We start from the raw sequence: 21,540 nt of genomic DNA on the forward strand, positions 1-21,540 counted from the left end.
CAGGTGCTTTACCCTTGTATGGTGTTCGGGTCTGTGGGACCCACGTTCAGTTTTTATCAAAAGAAAAATGACCCAATGCATATCTGAAACCTTCTGCTCTATGGGATTTTTATTTTTTATAAAAGGAGTACTAGATTAATGAATAAATGTGATCTAATTAAGGTAAAGGGCAACTACTAACAATGTTTGCTGTTCATATGACTTGCAATTGTGATGTAGTAAACATGTTGAGTATTTTAACAGAAAAATTATTTGATTGTGTTGGTTTGAAAACCCGAAACTCTAGCGGGGCCTCCAGACCTATTAACACAGCTGAGTAATAAAAGTACGAACACCATACAAGGGTTTAAAAACACATTGAAATACCCATACTATCATGATATTTTGATGCTCTCTCTTCCATTTTAATTCATAGGACTACCATAAAATCCCAAGAATAACGCGCACCTGTGTATAATACACCACACCGAAATCACCATTAAAAGAACTTTATCCAACTGAGGACCGCCATGGCTCACCTGTTTTCTGGGTTTGTTCATGTGACATTCACAAGGGGAGATTTTTAGTCGACAGCAAGTGGCAGCACAAGACCCTGAGATGGACAATACAATACAATACAATACATTATTTTATTTATAAAGCGCATTTCATAACAGATAGAGCTGTAACAAAGCACTTTACATACAAAAAATTTAACTGTATTTTATAAATCCATAAATAATATAAAAAGATATCTAAAGATTTTAAAACCAATTAGTATATCGTCGCTGTCCTGTGAAAAACACTTATGTCCAATTTTTGATTTTTTTTTTTTTTTTTTTTTTTAATTTTCACATTTATGCGATGTCTGTAACGCGGAAACACCCGTCACGTAAAAGTACGACAATTGAAAAAAATGGACATAAGTGTTTTTCACATGACAGCGATGATATGTTTCAAACGTGTAAACTTTGTGGTTCTGTTGATACCAAGCCACAATCAGATAAACCAACAAAGAGTTCAGCATCAACTGCCAGGAAAAGTGTTTGGATGCCACAAACAGCTTCAGGTGTAATACATGCCTCTCTGCACAAAAAAAAAAAAAAAAAAATACCCTGATCACTCATATTTATATTATTATTGTACAAATTCTGCTCGCATATGAAACTTATGAGCACAACTGCATTATGAAATAAATTGTAATTTACGACAGCAGGGGTGATTCTTGCATCAAAGGTTGAGAGGTTGCTGAGCTCCTGGCCAGGCAAGATAAACGCCACTGTTTTGTACATGTTAACACAATTTCATTCCCATTTCTGAAAGAGAAGCCTTAATACTTTTTGGGACAATCTGTGACTTAAACCATCAAATCTCATGAAGATTATTCATATGTTGAGCCACAGCAATAGTAAAATAACAAACTTTAATTTTTTTATTGTATATTTATTGTTCATTTTATTATTTTATTTATTATATTATTTTTTATTCCTTAGAGTAAAACAGGTAATCATTAGCTAAATAAATAGAAAAAAGATTAAGTCAACTAAATACATTTTATTTTGCGATATATCTCTGTTAGTCATCATAAGACATTTGTAGTAACACTATTCCATAGTTGATAATTAGATTTTTTTTTGGTTTGTTTTTTTTATCAACTTTAATCCTTTTATCAACATTTTTAGTAATAAATATTGACATAAAGGAACCGTGTCTACATTTTAAAACTTTGTGTTCCATCCATCCATCTATCCATCTATCTATCTATCTTAGCTCCGAGTTAGCTAATACAATCCATATCATTCAGGCCTGATGTGACCTGAAACTGTTAAGCTTAAAAACCTGCAGGGCAGCAGCCACAGAGTGTACATGGAAAGTCTTCATAACTGGATCAGCAACACTTTATCGTCCATGAGCTATCCTATAAGTCTAAATTCCTCTGAGATAGTAGAATTTGGGGTTGAACCAAAGTTTTCAAGCAAAGTTAAGTCTCAAATTTTGAACCACCGTCGTGCAACACGCAACTCTCTCAAGCAGGCATGTCCCAAGTTAAAATGTCTACCGGACCGCAGTCTCTGGCATAAAATTAATGAGTGGCCCGTCAGTAGTGTTGACCACAGGACAAAATAAACATTAAAAAAAGCTGTTTTATATTTCACCACCAGATGGCAGCAGACCTGTAGCTGCCCTCTCGCGCACTTTCGGAAATACGCTCCAAGCACGCTCTCTCCGAACACACCACTCTCAAAGTTGTGTTATAGAGTCAGAGTGAAGACCTTGCTGCATGACCTTTGTGTGACCTTTCCAGACCATTTCTAAAATTGAGACTGTAGTGAAGAAAAAGAAAGTTGACAGAGAGAGCGATGCTTCCTGAAAAAGTGGAAATTGTCATATTTTCTCATTGAAATACAAAACAAGTGTGTCTGCTAAGTTCGCTAAGAGACTGTGGCTGTTTTCAAGGAATTCAATATCAAGAGTCGCGACCAGACGAAACATGCAAACCACGACAAGGTGACTGGTAACAAATGCCATGAAAAAGCAACTTGAAGCTGAATGGTCAACACGCACACATTTTTACCTCACCGGATCCGGCCCTCTTTGCAAAAAGTAAACCTTACCTACAAGTTGGGATTTCAGTCTCATGGCAACTGGGTGTTGCTCTTGCTCAAATGCATTCAAAACATGTTCATAGACTACCAACACTTTAAATGAACAGACAGATAGATGATGATAATAAATAACACTTAAACATAGCTCTTTATTGAATGCACAATCTTATAATAGAATGATGATGCTTGCATGAGGCACCGCTTTGTGTGGTCGAGCAGGAAATCCTCCAGGAAGAGGACTTTTTTTTTTTTTTATGTGTACGCTACTCCGAAAGGCCATCCCAAGTTGTTTTGTCTAAACAGGTTCAGAGCCGTTCATCAACGGGGGGTCATGATTGGAGCGTTGCACCTCTTAAATGTCATCAGAGTTGGTCTGGGTGTGACTCAATAAAAGTTTATCTCGCTAGGTTGCCTCCCATCCTGTCCTGGGAATAGTCTGGCCTTTGTTACAAGGACGCACCGTGGTCCAGAATAAAAGGCCAAATAAAAGGCTCTGTTGGCAAGCCCCCCAACTGAAACAATTGTCTTTTGGGATGATTGTATTAGGCTATTTGTTTTTTCGTATCATCAGTGTGCAGACCTAATGCAAATCAGTCTGGTAAGGAGAGTAAAATTAAATGACCTCGGCTCCGTCCAAATAACTTCAATGGGCTGATTTTACTTCTTTTTTTTTTTTTCCCCCAAACGCTTTGGTACATTTCTCAGAGCAGAATTGAATTTCTCAAAGCTAATAGTTACATTTTCACATCATTGTGTCACTGGCGCACATAAAAAAAGCAGTTTCTCATTTCTTTGAACAAGTTGCAAATGCTTTGGCACCTCCATGTTTTTGTAAATGTATGAAGCATTAGATCAAGAAGTGAAGGAAAGTAGGACTGCACTGTAATTAAAAATATAAAAATAAAAAAAAATATATAAAAATATAACAGTGTCATCAGTGACAAGCTTTTGTGTCATTGTGTGCAGATAACACAGTCAAACAGGTTAGTCATAACTGTGTACTCTGCAGGGATGTTACGATGTCACATGCTGCTCTAGTTTTGATGACAAACTCAGTATGCTAAATTGAAAGTTACACCTTCATGAATGTGGAAAAAAAAATCACATTTCACTTTTCTCATTTGCGCTGTAATTTGTTGACAAACTATCTCATTGTGACACAGAAAGGTAAATACAGCACTGCATAGTACAGAGAAAATAACTAATCGATAAAAGTAGAAACGTGAACACGGAAATTTCAAAATAGTGAAATATCAAACTCATCTCGTCATCTCATCATCCTCTCACAGCATCTGGAAGCTGTGGGCGTGTCCACTCAAGGCGGTCAATCTAATACTGTACATCTATACAACCAGGATAAATGGATTTTACTTTGTCTAGCATTGTACTAATGTCAATACATAACTACATGTTTGAGTCACAAAAATCTATCCGCTGAAAGCCACCTGTGGCAAGAATATATCCCATCATCTTTTCGTGGGGCTTTTCCACACTGCGGACAACGAGGCACTCTCAGCAGCCACAACAGCACGGAACCCATGTCTTCATGCTGGCTGTCAATTTGGATTCCCTCCCCCTTTCTGCCTTTTTCCCCCTCCTGGCACTTACACCTTTCTCATCGTGAAATGCGTGCACTCGCAGTTGACGACGAGGCGCTCTAAAGCAGCCACGCTAGTGGAGACATCCAAGAAGATGCATTTTTTGGGGTGTATGCATAACTAGCTGGCTAACTGCACATTTCAATATGGGCTGGATAACTGCTAATGTGAGCAAAGGCGCTCTAGTTCTTTTATACTGAGGGAGGCCAGACGCCCAAGTGCTTCACTGGGCCCTGATTTAGCTGTGCACCAAAAATCGGGAGAAATCAAATAACAGTTTAACGCCATATCTCCATAATCCACAACTACATAATTCTCAGTCCGTACACATATTTTCAGCAATTGTCTTTAAAGTGGAAGTCAACCCACAATTTTTTTTTTGGTTATGATAATATTTTCTATGCAGCCTCGCTAGTCCAAACACAGCATTCTGATTAATATTGCGTTTGTGGAATATCAGTTAAACAATAAAATCCACCTGTTTTTGTCCATTTTAGGAGGCGGCCATTTTGGAACTTGCTTTCGACTGAAAGTGACATCACAGTTGCTCAGTGCTCAGATAACAACCAATCATGGCTCATCTTCAGAAAACAGGTGAGACAGTAGATAAATACACACAATCCTGCGGTGGAGGTAAGGAGCATACTTGCTATCTACAGTTGAGGCTACATCCAAAAGTTTGAGTAATGTCAATTTACTGTTCATACCTTAGTCAGCAATTTTCCAAAGACACAATCACAACACTGTATTGTCCCCTTTTTTATGAGGGCAATCACATGGTTCTCCGTTGTTTCCATTACTTAACATCTAATGTGATGTGGCCGGCACGTGAATTTGCATGTGTTCTCCACATAATTAGAGTGGAGATAAATTCAGACGCGTGATTGGTGCAACACTTGGACCATGAGAAAGGCCTCTCTGTTTGTCGCTTCACAGAGACTTCGCATTGTGAGTCTGCCCAGTGTTGGCTGACTATTGTCCACGCTTTCCCACCTCCCTGCCGTTCTGTGGTGCGACGGGGAAGAAAGTAGCTTTTCATTGATGTTTTGGTTTGTACGGGGAAGAGGGGAAATCAGTCAGCTTGCTCCGAGTGCCTTTCATGACCTCCAGCCATTCCCCAGCAACCAGCAATTTGCACGGAAGCTCTAGAGCGGATCGCTGAGTGCGCCACCACTGCCAGTAAACGAGAGGAGGTTTGATTACGGTAGAAAACTTTTCATTCATGTGAGATTCTGTTCAGTGTCAAAGCACTTTGGAGGCATCTGTATGTGATGTGTGGGATGTTGCACTGTAGGAAAAACACTTGTTTTTATGAAAAAAAAACAAAAAAAAAAAACTGGCGGCTGTGGTTGGCAGGATAATATTGTAAAAATACAGCAGAGTGTAAAACACATTACAGAACAACCTGTAAATTTTACAGTTTAAAACTAATCCTTTAAAACTGTAATTATTCATTGTTCTGTTTTTTTTACAATAAATTGCCTTCAAATATACACTGATTCATACACTGATTCATTGTTATTCATATTACAGATTCATGATGACATGATTTTATGGCATATTAATGTTAATTTCACAGAAATTTCTTACAGTGTGGAGGACTAGCCACTGTATTTCCAAAAGCTTGTATTTAGCTAGCTTTTATTTACCCTACTAAAAAACAGACGTATTCATTTGAATCTGAAAGTTAAGACAAGTCAAGTTTATTTATATAGCCCTTAATGACAAACAAGTTTCAAAGGGCTTCCAGGCCCATAGCTCACAAAAATCAACGGGCCAACTGTAATTACATACTAATGATGCCATACAATGTTAGTTTAAACAGCATGAAAGTTGATTTAATGGAATGAAGTGCCACAGATAGACCAAGACTTCAGGGAAATGGCTCTTCTCTGGTCTTGTCCCGGTTGGTCAATGTCAAGTCTTCACAGCAACAGCCTAATTTGGCTCATCGCTTTCGTGCCGCTCCTTCAAACTGAAAAGGAGGGTGGGGAGGAAAGAGGGGAAGTGACAGTAAAACCGGCCAAAATCCAGATGTCAGGGAGTGAGGCACAGCGAGAGACGAGTTGCATACTAGGTGGGGATTCACCAAATACGAGCGTTTGGAAATAAATGAGACGTCAAGATTTTTAACATTTTGCCGCTTAATGAGATAAATATCACTCTATAATATTGTGCTTCATAAATGCATGCAATAATGACATCAATTGAATTAAAGATAATTCAATAGTTTTGTCATACCTTGAATCAATTGAAGAGCCACTATGCTGCTGCCTGCCTTAGCCAGCAGGTGGCAGTATAAGATGTACTGTAGTGGACGTCTGTACAGTAGCGATATCTCAGCTCCCCGCAGAGGATGAAGAATATATCACTAGGAGTATATTGAATGCACAGTTTACGTTCAAATGTCCGTTTTTTTAAATACACAACATGTAATTCTCTTCAACTGGGAGGGGGTATTACACAACTTGAAGGCTCTTTTTGAAAAGAATGTTGAACCATTTGAAAAAATGCTGCTTATTGTGAAGAGATTTAAGTTCAATGCCACCATACAGCGTTCATATTTCAAGGCTGCGCTCTCAAGTTAAAGCAAAAAACAAAAATCCCATGACAGATTGTATCTCAAAACACGTGTAAGTCGGTTCACTGGCATGTCAAGGCAACACTGTATTTTAATTTGGGTTGAATTGGGCATTTGATCAATCGTAATTACAGCAGCTTCATACAGAATGTCTTTTTATACAACAACGGAAGATGATCCCTCTGAACTAGATTGTCACTTCCCTTCCTGAGGAAAAAAAAACAAAAAACATGACCTCTCCACCAGCTGCCACGCTGCCAAAGTCATTACACACGCCTCAACATGATATCTGGAAAATGATCAACATTGTAATTGTAAAGCAGACCAAGCTAATACATAATCCTGAGACGTTATCACATTACTGTATGTCATCGCCTTATTTTACCCTTTCTCTTGCTGTAAACCCACATGTGCTCAAGGCCAGGTCACAGATTGCGCAACACATCTCACAGTTCTGAGATCTGTTGTGATTCTCTAACAAGGAATTCTGTCTTATTTGGCCAAATTAGACTCTATTTTCACAAATATGTGCCTATTTCTACATGCTCAACCATCGTTAACCCGGAATCAGGTTATTGCTCCGCGCTTAAAAAAAAAAAGTCGGTCACTGCAGAAGAGCACAAAACATGTTTATTTTTGGAGCCCACAAAAGATAAAGGAGTGAGTCGGAATGGAGTAAAGGAAAAAGGAAGTGACATGATGGATGTGGCATAAGTATTTAGTAAGTAGCAGGCAGACAGAGATAGACTTGAAAAAGGAGGATGCAATAATAAATATAGCTTCCTGACTTAACTTCAACCTCAAAAGGGCGGAAAAAAGGACACAATATGTCCTGGCGTACTGTATTCTGTCATCCGGTGGTACAACAGTGGAGATATGAAAAAAAAAAAAGAGGACATCGGCGCCTGCTGAGTGTGTACATGTAGATTGTTTTAGAAGTCCAGGAAAGGGATGAGTGGCCAACACCCTGGTGCTGTTATTGTAACCGGTGCAGACAATAAATGCAGACAATGCAAGTCATAATTGAATATACACAACACACAAATCTGGATGAAATGTATACATGAAATTGCATTGAAATTTCAAAACAGACAAAATAAGGTAAAATAATGACAAATGGTCCTTTTGGGTTTTCCATGATCCTGGTTGACAGTTTTTTTCTCCTTAGGAAAATAGTGGAAATTCAAAATAAACATAGCACAAAAATCAAGGATTTTTTGGGGTTGGTAGATTATTTCTTTAGTTTTACCAATGCTTTTTCGCAATATATTTTATAAATCGGAAAGCCTGATTATTCCGCTTTTAAATGGTTCCACATTTGTAAGGAACATACATTTCTGGAATAAGCAAAAGAGCTGAGTATGTAGGTTTTGCCCCATAAAAATTGTCTTTTTTTTTTTTTTTTTTCAGTGCCAATGAGTGCGCTTTTTGTATTGGCTGACCTGTGACAAATGCTGGCTAAAGAATCAAATGCCATGCCACAGCAGGACAGGCTGTTGCAGCTATGAATGGAACTTCTTCAGTATGTTACTGAAGGCTCCTGATTGTTCAACTCATAACTTGTTAAATTGCCAATATGTCTTCTTTCTTTAAATTTACACGACAACCGCAAAATAAGCTGTGGGCATTGGCAGAGAACATTTGGCAAATCTTTCATGGGCACAACCCACATACTCATCTCTGCTGTTCAACACAAACGCATGTTCCTTACAAATGTCAAGTGGGACCACTTATAAGGGTTAGAAACAGGCTTTCCCATGGGAGAATGTTTAATGGCAAGAAGCATTACTACCACAAAGAAACAATTTTCCCAACACAAATGTTAGTACTTTTTGTGCTATCTGCTATCTAACATGTCAGAGAGTCAAAACTTCCATTGTCACAAGACCTTTAGTAACTGTACAAGCAATATTTAAAAGAGGAAGTCAACCCAAAAATGTTTATAAGAATATGTTCAATGCAGCCTCACTAGTCTACACTTGATATTCTGATTGATATTGTGTTTGTTTTATCCATCTGAAGGGGCGGCCATTTTTTCACTTGCTGTCGACTGAAAATGACATCACAGTTGCTTAGCCATGATTGGTTGTTACCTAAGCCCTAAGCAACTGTGATGTCATTTTCAGTCGACAGCAAGTGACAAAATGGCCGCTGACAGTGACGATATCCAAATGTCACGATACGATAATATCACGATATGAATCTCACGATACGAAAATTATCATAGTGAAAGTCTATTTGGAATTGCAGACGGATGCCCGTTTAAAATTAGAGGCTGACCGCCCTATAGTATATACGATTTTTTTCCCCGCGGAAAAAAAGGCGAATGACGAACAACGGAAGGATACCCACGCTGCAGACAGATGATGAATAACGGACGCTAAATTTGTAGTAAAATGCCCAGCTCTGATTTTAACAGTCATAACTGCCGTTCAATGTTACATTTTAACGGCTGTAAAATAAAAGCATACTCTATAGAATTGGAATCAAATCAAACTACTCTTTAATGACTCGTGACAGGGGCATTGTATTGTGACTTTAAACATTCTTAACGGTCATGATAAGCATCAAAAAGCGTAACCAATGCAGAGTGCATCTTGAAAGTTGTCAGTTCTTCACTTTTCCCACATTTCGCTGTTACACAGTCTTTCCACAATGTATTATATATAATTATACACAATACACACAACACTCTATAATGACATAATGTAAAAAAATATTTTGAGATTTTTTTCTCTTTTATTAAAAATACAAACAAAAATTGAAGAAGCAATGTAGGCTACACAGACCTCCCAAAATGGAAACTTGCTCCAGAGCGCTCTTGACCTCAGACTGAGGCCACGGTTCATCTTTCAGCAGGACAACAATCCAAAGGATGTAGCCAGGATATCAAAGTGGTGGCTTCAGGACACCTCTGTGAATATAATCAAGTGTCGCAGCCAGAGCACAGGCAAGAATATATTTGAACATCAAGTACCCAACACTTAGCATCACTTGTATCCTTTTGTGATCGTATCACAAAAAAAGGCAAGTAAAACGCAAGCAACGTGGGATTAATCCTTCCAGATGCTCACTGCACGTGCAGTCTAGAGTGACATCATGCATGACAGACGTTCAACTTCTGATTTACACCTTTAGAGACGTTGGAGAGACTCTGTATTTTGCTTCTACTTTCAAAGTTCATGTGTGAGTGTATTTTGTGACAGCGCGGCACACCTCCATAATTTGCCCCATGTCAGCTCGGCAAACTGGGCTCTTCTTTCGTCGTCCGTGTTTGTCATCCGATCGCCACCGCGCCATGTGTCTCCGTGGGGGAGCTGGCCCAGTTATGCGCACATGCGCGTCTCCTTTTACACAACATACAGTGCAGCTGTGCTAATTTTGTTTATTCCGACTGTCTTACTGGCTGGGTGATGTGCATTCATGTTGCATATTTTCATTTGCGACACTTGCAAGCTTGCAGGCATTTTGTACGTCCGATTAAGCTCCATTTATACGATGTTCCCGCCGGCCCCGTTTCAGGGCACCGTGGGAATAATGTGACTGGCCGTGATTGATGTCTGGCAAGATTTCTAAACGATTTCGAAAAATGTGTTAAAAAAGAATGAAGGCAACTAAATGTTATAGTATTGGTCCTTTCCACTTCAACTTGCTGCTGGCAGCTTGGAGTTGTTGTAGTTCAGGCCTCCAGACATACTTTTTTTTTTACTAGCAGCACAGTGGCCCCTAACCTGAAATTTTAGGGGCATAAGTAAAAATCTTTTATGGGTTTTTAATCTCGTTTTCAAGAATCAATATCAGTTTTCATATTGAATGAAATATGTATGTGCGCACACTCACACCATCTTTAATTTTCTACACTCGAAAAACAGTTGGGTTAAAAATGGACCGATCCACTAATTGGGTCAATTTGACCCACTTTCTTGCATTGTTTTGTACAAATTAGTCCAATTTTGGGGGTTGTTTTGAACAAAACTAGGATATGGGATATAGGATATGCATGTCCCACTCATGACAACACATCCACTACATTATTTTCATATATATAGTGTGCTATGTTTTGAAAATAGATTACTCGGACCTTCACACACAGCACCACACACCTTTGAACAAGTAGATAAGAAGAAACTTAGACAATACTCACCGCTCCCAGCTCTGAGTGAGTGCAAAATTATTATAAACAAGACATCTTACAGTATATTTTACAACTGTGTTTTGCAGCGTTGCGCAGATCGAGCAGCAGCCAGCACTTTTTTTTACAATACAATACAACTTTATTTATATAGCACATTTCACAAAAGCAGTAAATTAAAACACAAATCAATTAATTTGATGTTTTGTTCAAAACAGCCCAATTTTTTTCGGTTGTTTTGGTCAAAACTACCAATTTTGGGGGTTGTTTTTGCAGAAAAGATAAAGATACTTGGGTTAGGGTTAGGGTTAATTGACCCAACAAGTGGATAGGTCCATTTTTGACCCAGAATTGTTACAGAGTTTTTAGAGTGAAACAGTTAGGTTAAAAATAACACAATTTTGAGTCAAAAAAGGACCGATCCACTACTTGGGTAAATTTGACCCAACTTTCTGGGTTGTTTTTGCAAAAAAACAAGCGCAAAAATTGGTAGTTTTGCACTAAACAACCTCAAAAACTGGACTGTTTTGTACAAAACAATGCAAGGAGATGGATCAAATTGACCCAATTTGTGGATTGGTCCATTTTTGACACAGAATTGTGTTATTTTTAACCCAACTGACACCAGTAAACAGCAGTGTCAGTCTCATAATGGGTCGAAAGCCAAAGAATAAAAATGTGTCCTCAAACGAGTTTTAAAAGTGGATAGAGAGGGGGCTTGCCTAACATTTAATGGAAGATCATTCCAAATCCACATTGTATTGCCATATTTTGAGGAAAATAAATACAAATGACACAATGACTGTGAGAGTGGGAGTCAACGTTTGCTGAAAGCACACTTTATTATATATTTTCACTCGTGACAGTTTCGGTATCTTATCTCATGTACAAGGATGGCCATTGGCCTAGAAACAGGCAGCAGTCATCCTTGAGCCGTACCAGTCGTACCACAGTGGTTGCTCATGCCCTCGTCTAAACTGGGGCCAAGTTAAGCATGAGTTCTTTCTTCCAATAATCGCAGCCACATCCCAAGAGGGTGTGCATACTTGTGCAACCACATTATCCCAGTTGTTTATTTGTACTTCCCTTCTAATGTATATTTTTCTTTCAACTGAGTTGAGCACGTTAAAGATCACAATAACAGCAGATTTTTATTTTATTTTTTAAAGGATTTCATCTTGGTCATTTTTTTTTTTATGTCACAAAAACCTACAAAACATGGGGTCTGGATACTTAATTTCCCATACTTGAAAAGCAACGCCGCCCTCTACAGGTCACCGTATCGTTAAAGTGTATTGTACAGTACCTGTATATGGCTAGTAATCATATACTGTATTCCACATTTGCATGAAACAAATGCATTACACACGCTCGCACACACACACACATATACTGTGTGTATATATATATATATATATATATATATATATATATATATATATATATATATATGTATGTGTATATATTATATATATATATATATATATGTATATATATATATACATATATACATGTTTATACACACAAATACAGCACAAGTATATATATATATATATATATATATATATATATATATATATATATAAATATATATATATATATATATAAATATATAGTAAAAAAAATCTATATATAGAGATATAGATAGATAGATAGATGTGCCCCCCTTTTCTTCTTCTCCTCTTCATGCAGACCAAACGTGTGCAGTCCACAGCGTTCCTGCCAGGGCGTATACAAGTGAGTAAGTACGCGCAGGTGGGTAACTAGTGGCGCATTTGAAGCGGTTGGAGGCAATTTTTGTCGTTTTCCCATTTCGCAGAGTAAATGGAGATGAACTTTTGGCCGCCTCGCGACCACGTCGCATGCATGAGAGACGATTAGTGGGATGGACTAAAATCCACCTCTGCCCTTCCGTACCTTTTTTTTTTTTTTTTTTTTTTTTTTAAAAACACAATCTTAAATATTCTTGTCATGTCCCTTTGCGGGCTCTGTAGTCTGGCGACCGACAATGGTTGTGTTGACAGCTAAATGCTATTTTGAGTGACTCTTAAACTTTTGTAAACAATTCAATCCACTCATGATACTTCCAGCCGATTAAGTGGATGTGATTTGGAAATTAGCCAGATAATGATCTTTAAATAATGTTTATGATTTATGAAACCTCTGCCGTTAGCATCTCTTCCATGGCGTAGGGGGGGGGGGTGTCGGGGGCTGACAAAATGTAATGACGGAAATGCTTTAAAAGGATGAGGACGGACGGGGTTGGAGGATTAGTTTTATGAAGAATGGAGGGACGATGACGGAAGGGTAGCCAGGTCGCGGACGTAGGACAGACTGGCAAAATAGGGTCAAGTGACCATCCCTGGTAACAAGTATATACTATATACTACATAATACAAGTGCGTGTTGCTGTGCAGTTCAATTAAAGGATTGAAATGCATCTTGTGATAAACTGTATCATAAGATAAAAACAGTTAATCGTTTCATGAACAAATAGTCCTTTCAACATAAGCCCTTATTAGATATATTCATTTCTAAATAAGTCAGTTCTTTTCCCTTGTGACCACTGGTCATGAATTTCCCAAACACAACAATTTGTACACTTTTCACATAGTTGGAATTTGCAACATTTTTTACAACATTTTTAATGGGCAAGCTTATCGTGCATTAGGTAACTGATTATTTCTATTTCCATTGTTTCCTACAGGGAAATTTGTACTTCCACTGTACTATATCGTACAATGGTAACGTCTTTTTTATTGGTTGTATGTTGTCAATGTAAATCTGTGGACAAGCTCAACCCTTGCATAAACCTCCTTTGTTTACTACATTTACTGTGTCAATGCAGTCTTCTGTTCGCAAATTAGCTCTGCTTTTATTCCTAGCCTTTTCATACTACGTCTTACAATAATGACTATTTGCTGCAAACAGAAAGGTTTCTGTTCGATGTTGACACCGTCCCTCTTGTTTAATGTTAATCCCCACCGGGCTGCTCTTGAAATTAAACCACAAGCTTTTTAATATATAGGTACAGGATTGACAAACCTGTATTTCATCCTAATTTTATGGCGAATGTAATCACAAAAATAATATAATAAATGCAAGATAAGGTTATTTGTTATTTGCATAAACCTCCTTTGTTTACTACATTTACTGTGTCAATGCAGTCTTCTGTTAACAAATTAGCTCTGCTTTTATTCCTAGCCTTTTCATACTACCTCTTACAATAATGACTATATGCTGCACACAGAAAGCTTTCTGTTCGATGTTGACACCGTCCCTCTTGTTTAATGTTAATCCCCACCGGGCTGCTCTTGAAATTAAACCACAAGCTTTTTAATATATAGGTATTGACAAACCTGTATTTCATGCTAATTTTATGGCGAATGTAATCACAAAAATAATATAATAATTGCAAGATAATATCTGATACAATCTTTTCATCTTGGTGCCGTTTTGTTAAAATGTTCTTTCAAATTTGCATAATGTACACATTCAATTCAGGAATTTCAGATATTTAAAAAGTACAGTTGAAATATAATTTCAATTACTTAGATAAAAAAAAGTTTGAAGTCAAGGAGTGCGCAAAGGCAGGTGTCCATTATTTTAGGGACACTTGAAAATGGAGATGCATACAGCAATACATAAAATGGTTTAATTTCTAAAAGGAGAATGTCATATTTTTTGTAACGCATCTTTAATTAAAACTGAACACCTCACGTCTTGATTGTTTTTGGTTTAAATCAAATATGTTTCAATATTAAAATCTTCAAAACTCCCCTGGAAGTTAAACCATAAACTGGTAAAAGACAACAGTACCGGAATGTAGTATTATTATTAACCACTAGAGGGAAGCAAAAATACATAAGTGTGGGGGGCTTGGTCAACAATTTGGTTTGCAACCAAGTTACAGCCCATTTCAAAACATAGTTACAAAACATAAATACTGAGTATATTCACCATCAATGTATAGAATACATTTGATCATTTTTATTTGATTAGAAAAATCTGACTCCAGGCAAGCATGAGGAGAACATGCAAATTCTGGCCAGTGGCTGAGATTCAAACCCATAATCACAGAACTGTGAGGCAGGCGCATTAACCACTACTGTGCTGCCCATTATGGATGCTATTGAAGATAAATGATTGAAGAAGCCATAGTTTTCTTTCTCATCACGTTTTCTTAAAACTTGTTTATGAATATTTCTTGATAATTAGGCCTATGATAAATTGTGAATAATAACAGACTTGGATTAATTGAATTCCCAAGTCATTGATGCTATTGTGATTTACTCACCTGACTGTCATGCAGGCAACGTACATTCCCCACTCAGTGATGATATGAATGTGAGTGTGAAGGATTGTCTGTAAATGTGAAATGCAATTGACTGGTGACCCATTCGGGGAGTTGACCGCTTTTCATCTAGCTAGGAGAGGCTTCACTTACCCGCAACCCTGAAAACTGATGAATGGATGGAGTTTGAAGTACCATGTCTTGACTTACTGTATGAGTACTGGAAAAAAAGTAAAAAAGCAAATAATACACTGTATAAAAGAACTCAACTGGTGTTTTTGGCCTAAAATAGTCATTTACTTTCAAAAAAACGTTAAAATATAAATGACTGACATTTATGGCAACAATGTCCGTTAGCGCAACAAACCAAGCAAGATGTTTTTCTTGAAGTTCGGGTTCAATAATAGGGACAACTCTTCTGTAAACTGTTTCATTGTTGTGAAATCCAGGAAAGCCAATTTTTCACAGCAGCAAAACTTCAAACATGTTGCCCAACTTAAAATGTTATCATAGTTTGTTGCCTTGAAATTTTGAGTTCACCCAACATATTTTGTAGTGTAATTAATAAAGACAAATAGCATTGCATTGTAAAAACAAAACGTAAAAAATAGATAAAAGATTGAAAATAAATGAAGTGTAATTAGGCCAAAGGAGATACGAGGAGGGTATGTTTTAAAATGTAACAATTTCATTTGGTTACATTTCCATATATTTGGAAATATTTTTCTTTCATCATCAAAATGTAAATTTTTGTCACGTGAAGACCACCGTGCGTGGCGTGGTGCCTTACCACCCTGTATTGACCAGCCATCACAGATCCCACCTTAATCTGACTCACCTGATTCAGTGAAATGTTGAGTCTAACCAATAATTCAGTCTTCGCCGTGTTAAAATGAAATTGTGTTTGTGGTGTATCTATTTACCAAAGGAAGCTCATTTCACTCCAGGCATACGTCAACATTAGTCATCTGAGGTGATGAGTAGAAAACTCGTCATTGGACTATTGGACAGGATATGGCAGTATATAAGGGAATGAAGGAAGTGTACCATGGTGATAATAGTGCTCGCCTCTCCAATTCTTTACAAAGAATCCCTCCTTTAAGTAGGTACCAAGCGGCAGCCTCCTCCATGGAGGGGAAGGAAGAGCAGAGACAGTCTGCGCGCCTTCAATGGGGCTTTGTAGACGCTGCCATCCTTCCCCCCTGGCCAACCCCTGGCAACCCATTCAAGAGTGTCACATGGCACTCCCGCTCCCGCACACATCTCACAAAGCGGCCCTGTCACTTGCACCTCATTCACATGCGCTCACGGTGACGTTTATTGGGCAATGGGCGCGCTCCTCCACTCAATTCAAAGGGAGGAAAGTGCCAGGCTGGGTGGCCAAAGTGTGGCTTCCTGGATACCGCATTCATATTTTTGAAGGAGGAAGTGGTGAGGTGTTGGGAGCTGGCAAAAGGGGAGTTGACACCTTCAAATGTCAGTTCATGTGACGTACAAGTCTATAGATGAAAAGAGTAATAGAGCTTCTCTGAAAATCAAATAATAGCTTTAGCTCAGTGAATCGAAATGTGTGGTGTGTGCGCCATTAGTTGTGCTCTCCCCAGTGGTACAGGAAAGAACCACTGCCTAAGAACAGTTCAGTTGTATTTCGCTTTTTTAGTTCAATACATTTACATTTAACCTTTAAGAAATGGCTCTTTTTAAACATTTGTTTAGCTACATTTTACATGTAACTTTTATGTGCAGTACATTTTAATGAAATCCTTTAGGTAAATTTGTTTCCTGTGTTTAAGCGCAGTGTTAATTTTTAAATTGTGCATTATGTTATGGTGACTTAAAAATAATATTGAATATACTTTCATGGATAAAATCTCTGTCTCATTTTTGATGAACACTTAGGCCTACTATGCTTCATTTTTTTGTTTTAATTTTGGCTATGATGGAGGTACTTGACGCACTAAGCATATTTTTTCGTCTGATCTTTGATGAAAACCATGTGGGAACGGAGAATTTTGCAACTTACTCCGGACATGCAACTTACTCCGGACATACTGTATATCCGTCAGCCCGTCTGTTATGCTGGATGACTACTTCTATCTTTATGGGATAGATGGATGGATGGATGGATGGATGGGTAGAAAGGTAGGTAGGTAGGTAGGTAGGTAGGTAGGGGTGTAACGGTATCTTAAATCACAGTTAGGTTCGGTTTCTTGGAAACTTCGGTTCGGTATATTTTCGGTAAAAAAAACAGATTTTTAAAAAATATATATATTTATTTTGAAAAGATGACAAGTAAATCCTACATGTTTTTTTAGAAGAAAAAAATAAAAGCGAACCATTCGCGTGACGTTCTAAGAAATTACACCAGAATAAAAAATACATTAACAATAAAGGTCTCTTAATTTTGTAAATTATTAAGACACTGAAATTTTTAAACACTCAGCAGCAACAGCCTATGACACATCTAAGCATTCAAGTTAAAGACAAGTTGTCATTACAGTACATATACACTTTTTGTGATGAAAAAAAATACATACAATAACAGTAACAATTATTGCTAACTGTATTAAAACTCTTTTTATAATGAAATACAGTAACTTTAAAGTCTTTATGAAATTATTTACACTTTTTAGGCATGGAAATCTTTGAACGTTTAACATCATATTGTAACGAATTGGGTTATCTGTGTTGTGGTCGGATTTGTGTTTTGCTGAGTTGTGATGTTTCTGAGGTTCATGAATGCAGCAAGTGAGTGGAGCAGCGGAGAACGAAGAACAGAGCTGTTGTACTTTGTTTTTGGCTAAAAATACTGCTCGCTTCCTCGTCTAAGAAAAATTCAAAGTCGGATGATGTCGTTTTAAGTGCTATTATGTTACATGTTATTATGGGACTTATAAACGGACCTTTCCCCATCTGCGATTTTAACAGGAAAGCCAGAATGTTCCCAAACAGGAGACCGCAGTGTACGGGGGACCTTCGAACTCTGGCTTGTTTGCGTATGCCATTATAATGCCATTTATCCATGCATTTATGATTTATCACAGCTTCTGGCATCCTGGCTCCCCTTTAGTGCCGCTGCCCTAATTTCCCGCAAATAGCGCCCGTGCGTAAATTCGCGCTAATAAGTGGACCGAACCAAACACAAGTGGACAGAACCGAACATGCCATACCGGAACGTATTAATACGCCCACGTGTACCGTTACACTCCTAATAGATAGATAGATAGATAGAGTACAGAGTGTGTTACAAAAATGTGAATGATGTGTGTGTGTGCGTGTGTGTGTGTGTGTGCGTGTGTGTGTGTGTGTGTAAAGCTACTCCTCAGTCAAGTGTTGTGTTACCAAGTGTGTTACAAGAATGTGAATGATGTGTGTGTGCACGTAAAGCCACTCATCAATCAAGTGTTGTGTCACCCTGGCCACCCCATTGAAAAATACCTGGCAACGCCCCTGTCTGATGACCTCACTGCTCACTGCTTAGGTCACATTTATCATGCTGCATAAAAGCTGATATTTCCCAGGAAATTTGAATGCCGCATTGATTCCAAACTACACTCTCGGCCCCTTCTGGCTGATAGACGCCAGTAGTTTTGGTTACGTCCACTTCTTCAAAACCGTGTCCCCTCCCTCATCCTCCAGCGTTGGCATCGTAGCCCGCAGATACGCCGTCCTCGAAACGAGCCAGAAGCGTTTCTCTTCTTGTGAGCTGGCCTGTATCGGAAGAGGACGTGTGGGTCGAGGTACTCGTGGTGGTGGTAGACGCTCTAACAAAAACAAACACACGTTTACGTGCGGACCGTGCCAATCGTCTGCCATTCTAGTCCTCCAGTGGATTTGAGGAAAAGCACCCCCTTACGCCGGAGACGACACGTAAAACAGGACAACGCATCATCCAATTCTACGCGTTTGTGCACCTTTTTTTTCCCAACAGCGTTGCCTCCCAACTCGGACCCAGCTATTGAGGAACCCTGTTTTTTTTTTTTAAATGAGTGTTTTTTGTTTTTGTTTTTTTTAAGTTACCGTAAACAGCACAACGCTGGGCGTACGTGATGAAGTTCCCCCTAGCCGCGGCATCGGGCGACGTCAATTTCAATTAAGGATTTTTATTTTTATTTATTTTTTCCCTTTAACGTCAGCGTTACACCTCAACTTCCAGACTTCGGACAAACTGAAAACGAAGAATTAAGCGAGATTTTGGGACGTGCCTGCTTGGTGAGTAAGTGGACGATTCTTCTCGTCCCCCATTCACTTACATAATAATTACTACTAGCTAGCTAGTCAACGTCACTTGGCAACGAGCAGCGATGCTACCGAGCTTTTTAAAAAGATGCCATTGGACGTCATTAAAACGCTCACCTATTCATCTCCATGAATGACTGTGTTTGATTCGAATGTTTCTGTTGACGTGGACTGCAACCACGCTTTTGTTTAACGAGGTGCTGACCACAAGGGGATAATTGAGCTAGCAAGCGAGCCTACGCCCCGGGGCTCTCGCGTCTTTTTCGACAAGATTCTGTCACACTTGCGTACTAATTAAAGATGTCAGCTTGCACTGACCAGCGACCTTGTGTGTAACATTCCTATGTGGGCCATTGTCCTGGTGGTCAAATGTCAAACGGTTTCGTTTCCATTTTTGTCTACGTGACTGAATGACATTTTCACCATCATGTCATAGTGACCCACACACAAACTGGACACGATATTTAGTACACCTGCATATAACGGTGGGGTACATGTGCTGTAGTAGCAATTCTTTATTTTCAACGTTATTAGTAGCCTTCGTGTTAAGGCAGCACTGTGGACTAGTTAGCACATCTGCCTCACGGTTCAGATGTTAGAGGTTTGAAACGTGGTCGCTTTAATGTGGAGTTTCACATCTTGGACAATTTAAAGTCTTACTTGAACCTAACATGGAAGCTTTGGGGATGTGAGAGAAAATCCATAAGGACAGGGAGAACATGCGTGCCAAAATGTGACGTTTTTATACCACTTGTCCTCAGGGTCGTGGGTGAGCTGGGGCCGATCCCGGTGAGACACAGACCACCCCAGTGTAGGTCGAAAATCAATTGCTTGACTTTGGGTGAGCGACACAGACCACCCTAGAGTAGGGTGAAAATCAATTGCTGGTTTCATATAAACAAGGAACATTCATGGGTAATGTAAATCTTCATTAAATCTAGCATGCAAAACATATTTTGCAACAATGTAATGGAATGCAGCACAAGTGACTATTAGGCAGATTTGCCCAAAAGCAAAATCACCACTTGCTGTTTTGAAATGGCCCAAGAAGGCACGTTCAGTAACTGCCGCACATATTCATTTTGATTTTATGATTTTAGATTCATTCTATGAAATTATCAGTACGCTCTTAAATCAAATCTAATTTTTCTGAGTGCCGACACACCTGACATTGTAGCCTGTGGGTGTATTTTGGATGTTTCGGCAGATAAATGCACTTGTGACCTGATTTTTGTCAACGTACACCAGCATCCCTTCAGTCGCCAAGCCGAAGATCAAACCATACCACTGCCCCAGTTTGTGTCACTTTCTTTTCTTTATAATCATGGCAATCAAACACATTGTAGCATTTGTGTGAACAAGAAGCTAATAATTGAGCTTGTATCACTTGTGAGCTGTGCGGACAGATAAAGACAAAATATTACATAACCCAACATCTCACAGCTGCTGATGGGTGTAACATCGCACATAAGACATGAATTCAACAATATCAACTTACTATTGCATAATGTTGCACCGTGTGTCCCTGGAAATGAATTAGTTTTATGACAGACATGGTATTTTTTTTTTTTTTTTTAATAAGGCAGCGATTGGCAGTATGATGATACAGCATGCAATAGTGGAAATTGGTACATTGGGACTTGGGTGGCTTGTCACCATAACACTAATAAAGTCAGTTATCTCATACCTCCGCAGTGATTTAGTCAAATGGGGGAGTTTGAAGACAGAATCATGTAGGTGCCACATAGTGTCTCAGTAAGGTGCTGCTGTTCTCGGAGCACACTCTGTTTCTAGCAGACTGCTGCAAATGTTGCTTTGGTATGTTGATGGTTCCTGTAAAGCGTCTAGTGCTGCAGAAATACCAGCAGTGTTTTTTGAGCTGCTCTATAAATACTGTAACACCATCAATCCATCCATCCATTTTCTACAGCACTTCCTCGTTGACTTGGAGCCTATCCCAGCTGACGGGCCTCCAAGCCTGTTAACTTGGCAAATATTCTTAAATATCATCGTTGTTTGCTTTCAGGAGTAAACAATAAGAGAGTCTTACACCAAAGTAATTGATGAAAACATGAGGGTTTTAGATGGCACGGTTGGACAAGTGCTTGGCA

At 38.7% G+C, this 21,540-nt stretch overlaps 1 protein-coding gene across 3 annotated transcripts in view; it reads left to right on the forward strand.

Annotated features, from left to right (window-relative positions):
* rnf24 (ring finger protein 24) overlaps nucleotides 1–21,540 on the forward strand; it is a 64,299-nt gene that overhangs the window by 22,498 nt on the left and 20,261 nt on the right. For 2 of the 3 annotated variants that reach the window (XM_086033113.1, XM_086033114.1), the window contains one exon: nucleotides 4,681–4,777. The gene's annotated coding sequence lies outside the window, so the exon portion shown is untranslated. Of the gene's footprint in view, nucleotides 1–4,680; nucleotides 4,778–18,750; nucleotides 19,403–21,540 lie in introns of those variants that run through there. The other variant, XM_086033112.1, reaches the window with a different exon arrangement.

This window comes from Filicampus tigris, chromosome 6, assembly GCF_054856515.1.
Source record: "Filicampus tigris isolate MCC_2025a chromosome 6, RoL_Ftig_1.0, whole genome shotgun sequence".
NCBI lineage: Eukaryota > Metazoa > Chordata > Actinopteri > Syngnathiformes > Syngnathidae > Filicampus > Filicampus tigris.